Source organism: Stegodyphus dumicola, chromosome 9 (genome assembly GCF_044657685.1).
Source record: "Stegodyphus dumicola isolate Sdum_Otavi_A_Nest chromosome 9, ASM4465768v1".
NCBI classification, from domain to species: Eukaryota; Metazoa; Arthropoda; class Arachnida; order Araneae; family Eresidae; genus Stegodyphus; species Stegodyphus dumicola.
Window position 1 is genome coordinate 174,029,263 of NC_140776.1, and position 17,582 is coordinate 174,046,844.

Sequence of the window (17,582 nt, forward strand, 5' to 3'; positions counted from 1 at the left end):
AATTTTCAATGAGTGGTCAGTTGCTAATCCTTTTAGATTAGACGATCCTTTGAGATTAGCACACAGCGTAATGATACAAACTATGCTGTTATTTATTTCGTGATTTGAAAGCGATTTGAAGCAAAGTCACCTTTTACTTCCTTGTACAGAGTGAAAGAAGTACTGTAATTGTGAACACTTCCGGGTACCATATTTCAACGAAAATATCAAATTTGAGCATTTCGGAATCCATATGGATAATTTTTTGCTTGACCCATGTACGTATGGACAGAATAAAGGACTGTTTTGTCAAAAACAGATTGTAAAATAGATTCAGAAGGAATTTGTTTCGTGATGTCTCTACGTACATATATTATGTATATAATATGTAAGTATGTACGTATGACTCACGAACGGTCGAAATGTAGACATTTCCATTGAAATATGGTACCCGAAAATTTTCGGGATTATAATATTTCTTTCAGTTGGTGCAAAAAAGGGTACTTTTCCGTTTCGGCGGCGCAAAGCTCGCCAAGCAGACTTTATTGGCGACAACATAAAGTATACACATAAAAAATGTTAACAAACGTTAGTTCTAAGAATTTTTTATTTTAAGGCATAAACATTTTAATATTGTTTAAATTTCTGTAAAAAACCAATTAATAAAGACAATAAATTTGTAAAAAATGCATTAATTCAAGAATTTACTATACTTTCATGGTTTAGCATCCTGCTTCGGGGAAAAGTGCAGAATCACAGACTGCTTGGAGCGTTTTCAAGAATTCACATACTCGGTATCCATGTACTCATCGACCTATTTTCACTTAAAAAGTCAAAGAAAATTGACAAAAATCCATTTCTTCTTACTCTTGTAAGAAGCGCCAAACAAACGCCAAATAAATAAGTAGGCGATTCTGCACTTTACCCCTGCTTCGCTGGTTCGTATCACGTGACCCAAAGTGATCTCATCTCACGTAAACTACGCTACAAAATTCTAATTCTTTCAGTAATTATCTAGATTAATTTCAAGTTAAGTCGTAATTTAGAGTACTAGTTTAAATGCAAGAATTATTTCAATTCGTACGAATAGCTTACTCAGAAATTATGTAAAACCGCAGTGCTTTACTTTGCTAGTGTATTCTCATTAGAATTGACGAATTTTACCCTCTACTTTGCCTTTTCTATATTTTCGTCTTCGGGTGAGCAGTGTGATTGCATCCTAATTGACTTAATTACCGCGAATGGCCTTAAGGCATAAAATTGAACTATCTGGTAAAAACTCTATGTAACTGTATGCCAGTATTTGAAAAAAAAAAATCAGTCTGATAAGAAATGGCTGCGATTTGTTTTGAAAATGAGGCGTAAAAGGTTATCAGCGAGGATATTCTGTTTGGCATCAGTTGTACCATTATTGGCGACTTTATCGCCTGCGCCGGCAAAACGGAAAAGTACCCAAAAAAGTTTAAAAAAAATTAATATTGTAAAATTGATTACTGATATAAAGATATATCATGGCTATACAGCATCAATATTTTTCCGATCGAGTTCTACTTCGTGATTCCATCATCAACCGAAATTTTTCCTTTAAAACTCTTAAATGGTTGTATTAAATAATCAAAAGTAAAAGGTCTCACATTCTGAATAAAGAGATTATCTTAAAGTTCATTCAAACACTGCTAAATTGCAGGTAACTTTTTGAAGTAGTTGTTCTGGTAAACACTAAAAATTGTCTCAAATGACAATTCTGATTTATCATTTTGGGACTTCCTGTTTGTCTCATTGGAGTTATATCTTTGCGGAGTTTGTCTAGACGGAATTCCAAAATGGCTTATAAGTTCAGGCTTTTCGTGAAAATGCGCGGGAAAACAACAGTTATGAGGAAGCGATTCAAATAGAGACAGAATATATACTCTGATAATATGCCAAATATTTTTTAGTATTTTGATAAAAGTTTCGAAAGGCTCTCTCTAAATGATTCCACGATTGCTATAAAAATGAATGAACTCTATGATATTTAGATTTTTGCTCATGTTACTCCTCATCTTTAATGGTCTAGCTTATAGACAATGATTATATAAACTTCCAACGTAAAGAACAAAATTTTGTCACATATTTTATCTTCTTGTTTTATTTTTTTTAAAAATAAGAATAGCCAAGATTCCAGTTTGGATCGTGTTGATACATCAACAAATCAGGTAAGCTAAAAGTTAATGAAAAACAGAAGATAAATATTTTTGTTACCATGGCGATAGCCAATCTTAAAGAAGATTAATATTTTTTCTTCCAATGAATAATAGCAAAGAACACTTTGATTAAAATTGATTAGGAAATTTTATCTAGTTTTTGTTATGTTCTATCTTAGTATCAAAATATTACTTCAGATAAAAAGAAACTTGTTCGTCTCTTCCGATGACATAAATTTATATGGCAATAAATTTATCGTATTAGTTCGTTTTCCTTTATCAAAAACTAGAGAGATTCTCCCATATTTAATTTCATTATGTTAGTTGAGACCACATGGAGCATCTTGACTGAATAAAAGAAACAATTTTAATGCTACATTCACAGCCATATGTTTGGTTTCAGAATAAAGTTATGACTAAGATACTTAGTACATTAAAACTGTACGTTCTACAAATCTATCTCTTTCTCTTCCACACATATACACGTATAGTAATTTGACTCAGAACTCAGAACCTACACAGGCAGGACAATAATACAGCGGCAAGAATGCGAAGCCGATATTCAAAGTTAACAGCTTGTAGAACTAACAACGTGCGCTCTCAGAAGCGAAACTACGCTCTGACTAAACTTTTCGCTACATTAGTTTAAATACGTTCGTTCACCCTAACTAATTTACTGGCGAGGAAACGCGAGGGGAATACGAGAAGACAGAAAAGGCTAACAAATTAAAATAACTATTAGTAAAAATAAACGAAACCCTACAATATTACCCTAATAATATGCTTAAACTGAAGATTTCAAATGTATATAATAAATCTTAAAATACATTTTCTTTATAACTTATTTTTTAATAGGTATTCTTTCAGATTTTCGATCCTTAAAACAGTATCTGAAGAAGAGAAAGAAATGCAAGATAAAAATATTTAGTGCAATTATAGATTAAAGCTACTTATTGGAATCGAGGAGTTAGGATTAAATGACAAGAAAGTAAGCTTACCAAACATGTTTTTATAATTAATTACAGAATTTAAGTCCTTCTGAACTCACAACTCAAAGCAAATGGAAAACATTCTTAAAAATTTCAGAGGATCATAAATGATATGCATGATATAAGTTATCTACTATAATCCATAACGAAACTAAATGCAAATATTCAAGGATTTAAAAGACTTAGTTGTCGAACCTTCTTATCATCTTTTGATACTGTATTTAGAATCTATTTTGATATCTAAAATACAGAATTTCTTTTTATCTAAATGTTGGCATTCAATATAACTGACATTATAAATTTCTATTTTGTAAGTATGAGATAAGTAGCTTGAGAAAAGTGAGAAACATGCTTATAGGGCAGATTATTTAAGTTCTGTTCGATAGTCTTACCTTTACTTCGGCTTTATTAACTGCCAGTTTTCCTACTCAAGATAAATCCAAAGGATAATCTAAGTATTTTAAAAATAAGATATGGGCTTAATCTTATAAAAGCCTGTTCTTGCCGGATATAAAAACTTCTTTTCTTAAAAAAGGAAGAAATTTAGGAACTGTTAAAAATGCCAGTTTGAAAATAAATCAAGTTCATTCTTACTTCCTCCTTTTTTTGTTAGGAAAAGTTGTTAGGAAAAGTTAAGCAAATAAAATGTTTGAATAAATCTCACATAATTTCAAAAATTTTTGAAAAGTAACAAAAATAAGAAATTTATGTTGATTAGGAAAAAATGTCAAATGCATTGAACCGGAAAAGCATTTCTTTGTACCATGAAAACGTAAAAGAGCAGAGTAGGAACATATTTAAAGGATTCAAACGTATAAATGCTTTGCGCTTCTCGTTAACTACACGAGCGACCATATAAATGAGCACAGTGGGAAACAATGATTTAAGCCGTTGGCTATCATCGGTGCCAAATAAACATCAGAGCATTCTATTAATATGATGATCTGAGCGAGTTTGATAGCGGAGAACCTGTCGGCGTTTGCGAAGCCAGATGTTCTATATCAGCAGGCACCGAATTGTTGGTATGTCGCGTGGTACTGTGGCACGGGTTTACCAACAGCAGTTTCAAAAGTGAAAATATCGCTATGAATCGAGGAAAATGCAGCCGCAAACGAGCTACTGATGGGAAAGGTACTCGAAGACTTAATTATATCAGCAAGGATATTGACAGCAAGAACAGCAACCTTACATCAGATTACGATAGGATTTAATGCAGGTGTTTCGTGCAGTATCATCATAAAGATTGCTTGTCGGCAACTGGCGCAAATCGGTTATAATAGCTCACGGCCACCTCGGATTCTACTGCTAACAGAAAGACAATAATTCTTTCTCTTGCAATTAACTTGCATTGTTGTTGGACGGTAAAAAACTGGTGTCGTGTCATCTGGACCTATAAATCGAGATTCTAGCTGTTGCAGGTAAATCGCAGAGTTTGTATGTAGTGTAAAATTCATTAAAGATAAATATTTTTGTTACCATGGCGATAGCCAATCTTAAAGAAGATTAATATTTTTTCTTCCAATGAATAATACCAAAGAACACTTTGATTAAAATTGATTAGGAAATTTTATCTAGTTTTCTACATTCTTTGTGTTAGATAAACGTTTTACAAGCCGGTGGTTGCGGTGTAATTATTTGGGCCTCTTTCTATGGTCTCCGTTGAGTCCTCCCATCACACTGAATGAAATTCTGATTAGATCAAGCTATTTCACTGCTGGATAGCCATCTACACCCCTTCCTACGCTTGTTATTTGCACAGAATGGTGCGCTTTTCAAAACGGGCCATGCGCCGCTTTATTTGTGACATGTTGCACAGGAATCGTTAAATGAGTCAGTGGAGCTCGAATATTCACCTCGCCTCCAGGATCCCCAGATGTGAATCCTGCCGAGCAGTTATAAAGCGCGCTGCAATGGCCTTTTCAGTCTCTGGTTTCACCACCTTTCTCTGTGATGGATTTACGGCGGAAACTGCAAGATTACTAGATGACAGTACCGCCATCTCCCTTTCAGCTCGTCCTTGAATCCCTTTCCAGATGTACTGCTGCTATAATTCGCGCAAAAGGTAAAGCGAAACGGTATTGAACAGAGTGTATAATAATTTATCTTTCCAGTACACTCACTGACTGACACAAAAGAACTGTGCTTGCGTAGACCTACGGCAAACCTGCAGGCGTCCGCATCCTAGGTGATCTACATAACTGCAAAATTCTGAAAGAGTTGGACAACTCCTATGCTGATATAATCATACTGTTCACAGCAAAGAACACATACACGACAAAAGTGCTTAAGTCTAAGACCTCTATTCCATGTTGGAATGCAAAACCAACAGCACTTAGAAGCAAAGTAGGAGCTTTACGTAGAAAAGCTCAGGCAGATGCAGAAGACGAAGTGAGAAACTTAAAAAATGATAAAGTATAAAAAAGGGATAGCGCAACTGAAGAAAAGACAAGAAAGCGAAACAAAGCTCCTGGAGACAACATTGCTCAAAATCAGCTAGCAGCTAAATTACTTCCTGGGTACAGTTCCAACAAAGACATCTACGAAACTATACCAAACTCGATTTTAACTGCAGATGATAGCAGGCAAGACAACCAGACACACGCAGAGATTAGGTCAAGGTATAATAATCGACATAATTACAATTAAAGGCTTCTCACAACTAAGGAAATTAGTAAAATTGTCCCAGAATCAGTTAGTAAAAGAGTTGAAGATCCGGATTACACTGATAACATAATGGTAAAAGTACTTCTAAAATGACTCTCAAAGTCCTGACGACACTTTAAAATGTGCTGGAAGCTGGGACGTATCCAAAGGGATATGAAACTAGCGGAAGTGACACTGTTCCGTAAGATTGAGAAAACCCTTGACCACACCTTACAGACCAGTAAGCATTTTATTGGATATCAGTAAAGAACTAGACGGCAACACTATCAAGGCTACATTTCCTCCTAGGCAAAGAAAAGGTCATTCACAAAAAACAATCTGGATTTCGTAAGGGCATGTCCATGGAATATCCACTTACCAGATACTGTCACTAAAAAGAACTTACTAGATACTCTCACCTAAAAACAGGTAGTCAGATCTGCATATTGTTATAGTTTCCAAAAACATTAAAGAGACATTTGATTCACTCTGGTGGTCCGATATAATTGGCTGCCTAGACAATATTGAATGTCTCTTGAAAGTTATGACATCTTAAGATCTTACCTTCGGAAAGAACTATTCAAATTACACTAACTCTGAAATACTCAGACGAAGACTGGATAGAGATTGCCCCCAAGTTTCCTGCCTGAGGCCACCTCTCCGGAAAACGCTTTCCAGCCCATTGAGGGAAATGAAAACGCCCATTTACAAGCCTTCGTTGATGATTTCTTATTAGTAGTCGCTGGAACGAAAGATGTTGAGGTAGAAACGTAGTACCTTCTGGATATTTTTGCAAAGTAGACAGAGAGCCGCAAACTTGTTGATTTCTCCTTCCAAAACATATCCCATAATTAAGCTCTGCGGAATCTCGGTAAACAGTGTATCCAACCTTACCTATTTGGGTTACACAATCAACAATAGACTTTCCTTTCCTCCAATAGATTTCGCACCTTAAGGCAGTTATGCAGAAAGTAAATATTCTTACGAGTACAGTGCTTAGGACTACTACTCTACGCTGGGAAGTTAGTACGAAGATCTTGAAACAATGGTAGAAAGCCATTAGCGAGAGACCAGTCCTCTATGGTATGGCAATTTGGAAAAAAGGATATAACTATACATATGAAAAAAACAGCTCCTTAGGGTGCAAAGACTGTTGTTGCTGGTAATTTGTAAAGGTTGCAGGACATCGTCTACTTAGATCTTTCAAATCCTGGCCCGTCTATCGCCGATTGACCTAGTGGTAGAAAGGAGGGTAAACATAACATTGGCCCTAAAACAAACAATTGACTTGGAACTTTGGGGAGAGAGAATAGTTCACTCGGACTACGAGCCCCACAAACAACAGTTTTCTAGCCACCCCACAACTACAGATCTAACGGATGCTATCAGCATGAACTAAGCTGCTCCAAAATGGAATAACTTCTCAGTATATACTGATGGGTCGAAAACAGAAAGTGGTACCGGAAGAGTTTATTGCGTCGTAATAAAAGGTAAAGTCATACATTCTTGGACAAGACGTTTAAATAGTTAGAAAACAGTGTTCCAGGCTGAATTGCCAGCGTTATTTGTATGAGAGCATTGCAGAATGTCTGCTGTAGCCAGTTGGACAAAACTTTAATATTCACTGATTCAACTTCCAGCCTGGAAGCTATTATAGATGAAAAGAGCAAAAATTGCCAAATTTACATTATCAGAACTTACATAAATTGAAGATTGTCTTTTGGTCTAATGAATTAAAATGCGCATTGATCCCAACCTACGCGAAATTTAAGAGCGAAGAACATCAACCCAAGCTTTTGATTTGGAGTGCCTGTTCTTAAACTTAATATGTTTCACAAACAATAATCAATCAACAAATGGACTGTATTCCTACACTTTTATTTTATTACACTTGTCAGCGATGCGAAATAATTGATACAAAATAAGCGAGCCATTCTACATGGCTGTCACAAACACAATTCTATCAATCAATAATCTTGTTGCCACACATAAAGTTCAAAACTAAAAGAAGAAAAACAAAAGGAATTTACGCTGTTTGCAACAATAAAATACAGCAAACGATACTCACATAAACAGATATAGAGCAAACGATATAGAGATATATAGAGCAAACGATACTCACATAAACATCCTGGCCCTCGTTGAAATCCCAGGGGATTTCAACAGTTGGAGCATTTTGAAACTTCTTAGTCTGTAATAAAAGATAAACATAAGAAAAATAATACAAAATATTATATGCGAAGCAGTTCATAGTTTTTTAGTCTGAATAGGAAGAGGACACAATTTCACGATTGATCGTTTAATGACACCATGACCAGTTTTAATACTAGCAACTCTGACTCTTTGATCTGAGCCCGGATGAACAGCATTTATTCTCCCTAACCTCCATTTAAGAAGCGGAAGGTTGTCTTCTTTGATGAGGACTAAGTCATTGACTTCTAAATTGTTTTGAGATTTTTGCCATTTAGGTCTTTGTTGAAGCTGAGACAGGTATTCTCGACTCCATCTTTTCCAGCAGTGCTGAAAAATAAACTGTCTCACATGCCACCTGTCAATGTGATTGAAGGAACTATAATTTAGGTCTGGTTCAGGTATGGCAGTTAAAGACGTTCCTATTAGGAAATGACCAGGTGTTAATGCAGTTAAATCATTTGGATCAGCCGATGTTGGACACAATGGCCTAGGCAAGGACAAGGCCTAGACAAGGACACAAGGGCCTAGACTTGATAGCGCAGGTTGAGACAAGCCTCAACCTGCGCTATCAAGGTCTGAAATTCCGGATAGGTCAGCATAGTATCACCAACAGTCCTTTTTAGATGTAATTTCATTGACTTTACTGCCGATTCCCATAGTCCATCAAAATGGGGAGATGATGGCGGGTTGAATATCCATTTTATTTTCTCTAAAGACAAAAATTTGTGAATTTCTTGATTTTGCTTACATTACAAAAAACATTTTCTGATTTCTTTGTCTGCACCTTTAAAGTTAGTACCGCAGTCACTATAAATATAAAATGGTTTCCCTCTTCTTGCAATAAATCGTTTCAATGCACTTAAAAATGCTTTTGTTGACAAATCTTCTACCACTTCAAGATGTACTGCCTTGATTACAAAACACACAAATAAGCATACGTAATATTTAAATGATTTTTGTCCACGTCCTGCACGATGTTTAATCATGAACGGTCCAGAAAAATCTATTCCAGTTCGATGAAATGGTCGCGATTGTGTTACTCTAGATTCCGGTAGATCCGCCATTATTTGACTTGCAGTTTCAGCTCTAAGTTTGCAACACGTGATACAAGATCTTACTACTTTTCGGATAGCAGATCTAGCAGCTATGATCCAAAATTGCTGTCTAATTAAAGATAGAAGAAGTTCCGGTGCTGCATGCAGATATTTGACATGACAGTGTCTAATTATGATTTCTGTCAGATTGTGTTTTGAAGGTAATAAGATTGGATGTTTTTCATTTTCTGACAGTTGCGCATTTTTCAGTCTTCCTCCTACACGTAACACTTTGTTGTCATCTAAAATTGGACACAAGCTAAGGAGGTTGCTGTTTGTAGGTAAGTCCTTTCCCAACTCCAAACATTGAATTTCTTTAAAAAAAGTGAAATCGCTGTATTATTCGGACAATACAAAAAGTTGCAGCTCGAATTTCATTACTAGATAAAAAAGACGTATTTCTTTCTAGATATGCTACTTTAGAATTCGATATGAATCTTAATATCCAAGCAAATATGCGTTGTAACTTTGGAAATGAAGATATATTTGATATAATAGCAAGTTCCTGTACAGGTTCAGAAACTACAAATGAGACTGTTTTACGTGCATCTGGTAATGCCTCTTCATCTATAAGAATATTTTTAGACAAGGCAATCTCACTGCACTTTAACCAAGAAGGACCATTCCACCACAATTGATGAGATAATAGTTCTGCAGGAAATAATCTACGTGAAGCACAATCAGCTGAATTTTCCTTTCCATCAACATGACTCCAGTTCTCAGGTGGTAAGATGGATTGTATTTCAGAAACTCTATTGGATACGAATACTTGCCATTTTTTAGCATCTGACCTTAGCCATGACAACACGATTTGTGAATCACTCCAAGCTTGCACTAAATCAAAATTTATAACTAATGCAGTTTTTACAGACTGAATCAAGCGTGCCAATAACACTGCTGCACATAATTCCAGTCTTGGAATCGTAATAGATTTTAATGGTGCTACACGAGTTTTAGTTGTTACGAGTTTAACATTAATGTCAGAGTTATTGCAAGTTTTGATATAAATAACTGCTGCATAACCTCTTTCAGACGCATCACAAAATCCGTGAAGTTCACATCGAAAATAATCAGGTAGCAGAATTTTCCTATGTATATTTATAGAATTCAAAAGTTTAACTTCTCTACATAGATTTCTCCAATTTCGATCAATCTCTTCTGTTACAGGATCATCCCATGATAATTGTAATTTCCACAATTGCTGAAGGATCATTTTAGCGAGAATTACAAACGGAGCTATCCACCCCAATGGATCGAATAGTTTTGCTACGAATGACAAAATAATTCTTTTAGTCGGAACACTTTGATACTCTATTACACCGACATTACATTTGAATTCATCATTTTCCGGATGCCATTCCAATCCCAGAACTTTCAATGGTTTGTCTTCTATTACACGATGAATATTGTCACTATCTGTGTTTGTTAAGCCAGAGGTTTTTAACAACGACGGTTCACTTGTCGACCATTTGTGAAGCTCAAAGCCACCACTTTTTAGCAGATGTTGCAATTCGTCTATCAATGCAATACCTTCCGAACTATCTTTTACACCAGTTAACATATCACCAACATAAAAATCTCTTAAAACTATATTCTTTGCCTTTGGAAAGTTCAATCCTTCATCAATCGCTAATTGACTCAAAACTTTGGTTGCAAGATATGGAGCAGCTGCAGTTCCATATGTGACTGTTTTCAAACGACAAACTTGTATTTGCTTATACGGGCTATCTCTCCATAATATTCTCTGAAAATCTCTGTCTTTTTCATGAACCTTTATCTGTCTGTACATCATTTTAATATCAGCGGTTATTGCAATGTTATGAAGTCTAAATCTTAGTAAAATACAAATCAAGTCATCTTGTATTTTTGGGCCTATCGTTAGTGTATCATTTAAAGAAACACCTGTGGTTGTTTTAGCGCTCGCATCGAAAACAACTCTCAATTTTTGTTGTTAAGCTAGAGTCCTTCAACACGAAGTGATGTGGGATATAATAGTGTTCATTCTCTAATTCATAATCTGTGTCTGGCACTAATTCTACGTGTTCTAGTGAAAAGTACTCTTTCATAAACTGAATATACTGGTTGTAAATTTCTTTCATAGATCCTCCTCTTATTTTCATAGCCTCTTCTCCAAGTATTGAAATCTTCTGTACGCCACTTCACGGGAGTCACCTAGAATATCTCTATTATGTTTGAATGGTAATGCAACTGAATAACGACCTGATGTGTCTCTTAAAATGCGAGTTTTTAAAATGTTCTTCACAAAGTTTTTCTTCATTTGTTAAAGGTTGTACATTTGGAAACTTTTCTAACTCCCAGAAAGAATTTACTAGCTCATCTGTGTTTGTATTCAAATGATTTACATATACTGGCTCAAAATTTGTAGATTCAAAATTTGTAGTACCCGAAATTATCCATCCCAACCTCGAATTTAGAGCAAATGGTAGATCAGGACCACGTTTGACAATTTCTCCCGTCATTAAATGCAGAAATACATTTACTCCAAATAAAATGTCAACTGGTTGTGACTTGTAAAATAATGGATCAGCTAATTGTAAATCACTGAAGTTATCGAAGATGATTGATGGCAAAGATACATAGGGAATGTTATCTGTCACCTTGTCCAGTACAAACGCTGATGTTGATACACGAATATCACTTTTAAAATGAGAAGTGAATACCAAATCGACTTCCCCATTACTTATAGTATTAAATTCTCTTAGACATGATACAGAAATGGAATTATCTTTCACTCGTAATCCTAATTTCTTCACACAATCCCTTGAAATAAATGATCTCTGAGATCCAGTGTCACATAAACATCTACACTTCACAAATTGTTGCTTAGAATTTTGAACTTTTATTAAAGCATTACACAATAAAATGTGACTGGTGTGATTACCTTTTGCATTCGAATCATAATGAGAGGCACAAACTGTGGCTGAAACGTCCTTAGGACTCGTTAATTCATCTCTTTTAATGATAGATTGCGTAGGCGGAGATGGAGATATACTGTTTAACTGAGTTTTATTCTTTAAATTATTTACAATGTGCAAAATACTGTGATGCTTCTTAAAGCAATGTTGACATGTATTTAACTAATTTTTTGAGCAAGTGCATATTAGATAAACAATTAAAACAGTAACGATTAGATTTTACAAATTCTATCCTTTGCTGAACCGATAAATTTAGAAATTTCGAACATTTGGCTAAACTATGATCTTCTTTACAATAACCACAACCCAAAGTAGCAACCAGAACATTATTCTTATTTTGAAACACAGATTTAGGTACCTTATTACTTGTTGATTTGCTATTTTGAAGTGTTCTTGCATAGTTTTTTAGGAATTCAATTAAAGTCGTAAGTTTTGGAATTTCATTAGATTTTAACTGACGGTCCCACCATAATTTTGTAGAAGGGTCTAATTTTTGCAAAATTAAATAAGTCATTAAAAGTGTCACCAAAATTATCAATGGTTTGATTCAATACTTCTAAAGAACGAATTACTTCATTAATATTGTCAACTAAATTTAAAATAGCAAATGCTGATTCATTTTGAATAGTTGGTAAACTTAAAAAACGTTTAATATATGCAAAAATTTGTTCTCTCTTATTTGAATATCTTTCGTCTAACAGATTCCATGCTATTTCAAAATTACAATCCGAAATTTGAATGGTTTGAATAATGCGATATGCTTCACCTTTCAACGAAGTCTTCAAATACTGCAATTTTTGAGCATTAGATAAATTTGTATTATTTCTTACACAAGCACTGAAAAGATCTTTAAAAGCTATCCATTCTGTAATATTACCACCAAAAGTCGGTAATGTTAACTTGGGTAATTTAATATTGTCAAGAACCTGTTCTGAAATTACACTATTAGAATTATTTTTATTATTTTGATTTTTTAATATTTTTTCACCTTTAAATTTCCACAAATAAATTTTATCTGTGTATTCCTGAACATTATCTATTTCGTTTTCTAATTCTTTAGTATCTGTAATTAAACTTCCGATTTCAGAATCAAGCTTCCTTAACTCAGTTTCCTTTTGTGTCAATAATTCGACACATTCCTCTAGTTCTATTAAATTAATTTCATCTGCAGTTAAAATAGTTTCAATTTTCTTTACATAATTAGTAACACTCCTGCGTAAGACCGCTCTTTTTGTTTTAAGAGTTATAAGTTCACTCATAATTGATCAATTCAAAAACAGAAATTGTTCTTAAATCACTTAACACTATTATTAAAATGAAATCGAGGTCTATGTTGTATTACAACATTGTTCTTAAAATTTAACAACAAATTAAACGAATTTTTGTTCAAAATCCACTTACCTCACAAAGTGGATAATTTTCACCAACCATGTGCAAATTTGCGTTGTTAGAATACACTTAGAACAGTCACTATCTTCACTAGCTCTCCGGCTAGACTTTTGACCAACAATAAGTGTTCTTAAACTTAATATGTTTCACAAACAATAATCAATCAACAAATGGACTGTATTCCTACACTTTTATTTTATTACACTTGTCAGCGATGCGAAATAATTGATACAAAATAAGCGAGCCATTCTACATGGCTGTCACAAACACAATTCTATCAATCAATAATCTTGTTGCCACACATAAAGTTCAAAACTAAAAGAAGAAAAACAAAAGGAATTTACGCTGTTTGCAACAATAAAATGAAGCAAACGATACTCACATAAACAGTGCCTTTTATTGACAATGAAACATGGCAGAAGTTTAATCATTGTTTGGGCAGGACTAGATCAAGCATTTTGAGTGAACAAGTCTCATTGAATAATGCATTTAATATTTTTATCCATGGAAGATTAGACACAACAAACAGAGATGGTAGCCTCGGTTTGCCGAGCAGGTTTCTGAACTAGTGCCAAGATTCTAAGGTCTAATTACAAAGAACAAAACAAATCATTCTCCAGTTAATTCAAAGTACACTTAACGTGGAATCGCTTGTTGAAAAAGATACTTTTCTTTAAAATAAATATGATTGAGCTCATAGTTTGATTAATGGCTCTCAATTGTTTAAGGATTTTTCAAATTTTAAGAAAATCTTTTATTGCATGACAAAAATCAAAAACCATAAACAAATACCTACAAAATACGTATATGTGAAAAACCTAAATACATCTGATTTTTAAACTTCTTATAAGGGGGGGGCTGTATTTCACTTATGAAAAAGTTCATTTGTTGTAAAAAAGGAAAAAAAAAAAAAAAAAAAAAAAAAAAAAAAAAAAAAAAAAAAGCCAATATAAATCGTTTTTCGAATATCGGTAAGAAAAAGCATTATGATCTCTCACAAAATTCACAGAAACTCATATGACACGTTCAAGAACATTTTCCTATTTTGGAGGAAATAGCGTTATATTATTCTTTATTCTCCTGTCACAGCACCGCTTTTCTGTCTGATAAAAGTTTACAGTCACGTGAGACTTTTATCTCTAATTATTTATAACTGTCAACAAGTGATAATAAAATTTTCAAATGCTTCATTTTAATCCTTCAGGAAGGCTGCTGTCTTCTTTTTTAGCAGCTAAAAAACAGAACGTTAGCGTTGAGTAGAAAACGACTGCCAATTATTCGAGCACTTCATAAGTTAAGTTTGACTCGAGGCTGTTATAAGAACGACGAAAGTTTTATTGTTATTAGAAATTACGCCAATATGTAGAAGCTAATTACGAAAATCAAGCACAAATGATCGAAATTATCAGATGTCATAATTAAGCAACAAATGTTTTTAACAAACTGATGGCCATGAGGAAAAAATAATGTTAATATTCTGGGGAGGAAGGTATTAACATTTCTGGGGGGGTAACAAAGTGCAAGAAAAATAATGGAAAAAGGGTTAATTAATAATTAAATACAAGTTAAAAACTTAAAAATCGAAAGTAAGAATGAAATTCTGAAAAGCGGAAACTTTCTCTTTAATCCGTTAAAGTTTAGAAAAGTTCGCGACCAAGATGCAGACATGTCCTTTAAACATGGTCCGAAGTATCTTATTCTACTGAATATTATGGGAAAAAAAAAAAAAAATCTGAAATGTTTCAGATTTTAAATTACGTCCAAAGGGGCGTTTTTTAACATTTTGTGTGTTACCTTTCTTTATTAAATATCATGTTCCTCGCACTTAAACCATAAGATCCAGTGCAACAGCAATATCGCAAAATAGTTTTAAAACGAGCATATCTTTAGAATTTCCGATACAGAGACTCACGCGCTGGAGATAAAAATGTTTTTTCTGCACAACGTTGCCATTGCTCGCTTTGAAATCCTTGAGTTTGTTAATCAAAAATTCGTCAAAGTTTTAAAAAATAGGAAATCGATCATAAAACAAATTTCAAATTTCAAATTTGGTCTTCCACATGCTCATATTCGTTGGAGGATTACGTTATTCAAAATTCGATGACTCTATGTACCGTTGTTTTATCACAATACGAGAAATATACATACATTTATGCAGATTTTTCATTATTTAATTTCTTCAAATATAATGCAGGACTCTAACATTTTGTGGCAACAGTTTGAAAAGTGAACCGACATTTATGAGTCCGACGCAAAATGCCAAAACGAAACTAACAGTCATTCGGGATTCAAATCCCTTTGGATTAAAAAAAAAAACCTCATGAAGAATATGAGTGACTTATTCAATTCCTCCCTAGGGAGTTGACTGGGAGCAATCCCGGCGTTCTGGCTAGGTCAGTATCTAGACAGATTCGACACCATTGCTTATTCGGTGGTATGTTCATACTCGGCAGGGACCATATGGTACTGTTTCGTCTACCCCTTGGTTACAGGGACGCTACATGGTCTGATGAAGGTTGTCCTTGGGCGGTTTGAGTCCCTTTGGTCGATGTCTTGCTATGATTTTGTTCACTTTATGATGGATGCGTTGTTTTTCGTCCTTTTGACTTCGTGTTGTAAACCCAAAGTGTGTAAAACTAAATTGTCCCCCTAGGTTGACCGGGGTGGTTATGCTTCCTTGAATCGCCTTTAGGGGTTGGGGCGATTAACCCTTTCCGGCACACTACCGTTTAAAGTCGGAGTTTTGATTAAAAAAAAATGTAGGCAGTCTAATTAGGCCTAGAAATGTACACAAGTAAAATTTTGTGAAGATGCAACTTATCGTTTTAATTCTATGGGTGTGCCCAAAGTGGCACACTGATTGAATAGAGCTTCGAAAAGAGTGCTGAAAGGAGCATTGTTGTCAATGAACTGACCAATGAGACGCGGAGAAACAAAGAATACAGACTCTCAGTTGTCCTAGATGATCGGTGAGCCCAGTCTGGGCACACCGTTTGATTTTAGGCAAAATTTCAAGGTAAAAAGTTAAAATGAATATCGAATAAAGACATTAGCACACAGCGAAAAAAATAACATAGAACTTTCTTTTTAAAACAATTCCTTTTATACCCTAAAAATATCTGGAAGATTTCTGTGAAAAATGAGGGTCTTAAAAAACTAAACATGGCTAAAATATATGGACTGGTTTGTGTTGAGCTGCCATCTACTATAAATAAAGAAGGTTCAGAGTAACCTATAGTAACCTATAAATCCTTTTTTATTCAATTTTTCTGTTCTTACAAAAGGAAATTTTTAGGTGTGTCCAGACCGGACACACTGTGCCGCAAAGGGTTAACTGTGTAAGGCATCCTTGAGCAAGCCTGGTCTGGATGCCTGTTCCTCGTAGCGCACTGATATCTTTATTGTTGCCACTGCAGCTACACAGTGGACTTGGAGCAGTCCAGATCGCTTAAAATTGCTAGGTCCAGGCACAATTTGAATCAAATTAAAATATCTGGAAAATAGATTCATTTTTATTCTATGAAAAATTGTCAAATTTTATTTATTTATTTATTTATTTATTTATTTTTGTCCTTTGTAGTTTTGGAGAAGCAAGATTCCAGATGCCGATAGCAGCCAAAGAACTTATAGGAGTTCTTAGAACAGCTATAAGTTATTTGTAGAATCTTTCTATAAAACCGTTTCCGCTGAGAAACTGAAACGCATTTGATGAAATATCAGTATATTTAACAGGTTCAGTATTCCTCCTTACTTGCTTTGGGAACATTAAATGACCTGACTCGGAACAGGGAGCTTACTAAAGCTATGTTCAATAAATGTGGGAAGTAGACAAGATACATAGGAAGGGTATACGAAACCCTTTATTTTTCTCTCTTTACAATGATTTCCGGACTTCGGAATACAGAGACCAACCACTTGTGGTCTGAACGTAAGAATATAAAAATATTAACTAAATTCTAACTAAACTAACTTTGGATTAATAAACAAGTGTCTACTCGAAGATTGGCCGTATATTAACAGAAAGGCCGTATGTAGTACAGAGAACTGTTAACACTACGATACGTTTAAAATTATCAAGAGGATTAAACCTCTGGCCTTGAAGGCAACCAGCAACCGAGTAAAACTGCTATGGCAAGCGGCCTGCTCCTAATCACTCCTTCCTCTCTCTTGCTTGGC

At 34.5% G+C, this 17,582-nt stretch overlaps 1 protein-coding gene across 1 annotated transcript in view; it reads right to left on the bottom strand.

Moving 5' to 3' along the window:
• The window catches only part of LOC118194506 (proton channel OtopLc-like), an 84,233-nt gene extending 81,010 nt beyond the window's left edge, over positions 1-3,223 (bottom strand). The window contains exon 1 of the mRNA XM_085824371.1: positions 3,161-3,223. The gene's annotated coding sequence lies outside the window, so the exon portion shown is untranslated. The remainder of the gene's footprint in view (positions 1-3,160) is intronic.
• Between the last annotated feature and the right edge of the window lie 14,359 nt (positions 3,224-17,582).